The following is a 2319-nucleotide window of genomic DNA, read 5'->3' on the forward strand; positions in this document are numbered from 1 at the left end:
TTCCCTATTTTAATGCCTCAAGTCTCTGGAAGCCTTCCACTTTCCTTCCTCAGAAGAACTGATTATGTTTCTACATCATTCCTTCCAAAAGTTCATCATTTCTTCCCAGAGTCCCCTACCAAAGGATATATACCTTGTCTACAGACCCCTGGACACGAGGGCTCTTCTGTGCTTTTCTTTTCTGTCAAAAATCCATCTGCTTTGCTTTTGGCCTATCTTATCTTCATTCCATCATAAAAGCCCAAAGAATTGCCTGGAATTGGTGGAGCCTTCCTTCATTTGCATGAAAGATAGGGAACTGAGCAGGCCAAGCCAGAACCTTCCTCATATGTTAATTACATTTGTCCCATCACACCTATTAAGAATAAGGCAGTCAAATGATGCCCTAAATGTGTACATGTTGCCTGTACAGGCTCATTTCCAAAGAGCGTTCTAATCCAAAAGCAATGCTTTGTAGAAAATGGAGACAACCATTGCCTCTGGTAAATGATTCAAGAAAGTCCGACATGATAGCACCATCTCTCAAAAGGCTTCACCCAGCTGAGCTTTACATGACATAAAAAGTCCCCATCTGCCGCCTAGTAAAAGAAGAATAGCTTATTCTCCTACTGGGACTAAATTAAAAGACGCAGCCATTCCATCATATTTAGCAGCACTGCTATATAACACACAAAAGCTTCTGTGGCACTGATTGAAAGGAGAAAATATCATCTGGCTGGTAGAAAGGATCTGTAACTAAAACAAAAGTATTCTCACCCTTGACTAAACATTTACTGTCAACAATCTGTCTTTTGTATGTGCCCGGGAAAACAACACTCCCAAACACACAAAAACACAAATGTTCTATTCATAATAAATCTGCTTTAAGGAATGATTACCTAGGAATAATTTTTTTTTTTTAACTTTTAAGCTAAATTCTGTATAAGTGAACATCGGGATAAATGTACCTCCGCCAGTAGAGGAGGTCCACAGGCCGCTTATGCTGCTGATTTTCAAAGGAGAAAAAAAGAAAGGAAGAGAGATGATTTTCTTAGCCTTTGTCATGCTCATTATGTTGTGCACTATTTCTACAAATAGGTTTCATTGATCCAAAATTAACTGTCTAGGATTTTTACCCTAGGCTTCAAGTAAACAAAGGGCATAGGCCTGATTTTCCTCGTGCATGTGTAAGAGCCTTGCTGTGGACAAGAAATCTCTTTTCAAAAACTGGATCAAGTTCATCCAATATAGCTGTTGTTTACAACAACACAGCTTCTCCTTGGATTTTAAGTCTTATTTATGTAAGATCCAAATGTTGGGTAACCTCGGATAAAAGACTTGTCTTCCTTGTAACAATATAAATAAAATGTTTCTTTGAACAATAGATAAACATTTTTTTGCTTTACTTCTTAAGCTGTTAGTACCTGCAAAAAGGAGAAATTCCGATCTAAAGTAAGTTATTGTTACTTACACAATGTTATATGCCAACTGTATCTCAACAAAGCTGGAAAAAAATGTTAATGTTTTTGCTATTTAGGAAATCGTGATTAAAATTTATAATTATTTCAGTTTAAATCTTTCTTATACATTGTCGAAGTGTTTTCTTTGCGAAATAAATCAGGAAAGAAACAGAAGAAACTGTGATAAACCAATTTCATGAATATTGTTCTAATTTTCTTATTTTCCAATAGCTTGAGACAGTATTCCAAATCTCATTAATTTCTCTTAATGTTAACTATTTCTATATAAAATGGGGAAGTTGTTTGTTACAGGTAAAAGAGAAAAATCTAATTATACATTGTACTTAATAACTTCTTAATTTTGAGGTTTGCTATTCTGTAACCCTTATTTTTCATGTACCCTTTAAAATTCCTCTGGAAGAATCAACATTGTGAAAATGACTCTAATACCAAAAGCAATCTACAGATTCAATGCAATCCCTATCAAACTACCACTGGCATTTTTCACAGAACTAGAACAAAAAATTTCACAATTTGTATGTAAACACGAAAGACCCCGAATAGCCAAAGCAATCTTGAGAACGAAAAACGGAGCTGGAGGAATCAGGCTCCCTGACTTCAAACTATACTACAAAGCTACAGTAATCAAGACAGTATGGTACGGGCAAAAAAACAGAAAGATAGATCAATGGAACAGGATAGAAAGCCCAGAGAGAAACCCATGCACATATGGTCAACTTATCTCTCTCTCTTTTTTTTTTTTTGTGGTACGCGGGTCTCTCACTGTTGTGGCCTCTCCCGTGGTGGAGCACTGTGCCACCAGGGAAGCCTGGTCATGTTATCTTTGATAAAGGAGGCAGGAATGTACAGTGGAGAAAGG

This window comes from Lipotes vexillifer, unplaced genomic scaffold (assembly GCF_000442215.2).
Source record: "Lipotes vexillifer unplaced genomic scaffold, Lipotes_vexillifer_v1.1 scaffold477, whole genome shotgun sequence".
NCBI lineage: Eukaryota > Metazoa > Chordata > Mammalia > Artiodactyla > Lipotidae > Lipotes > Lipotes vexillifer.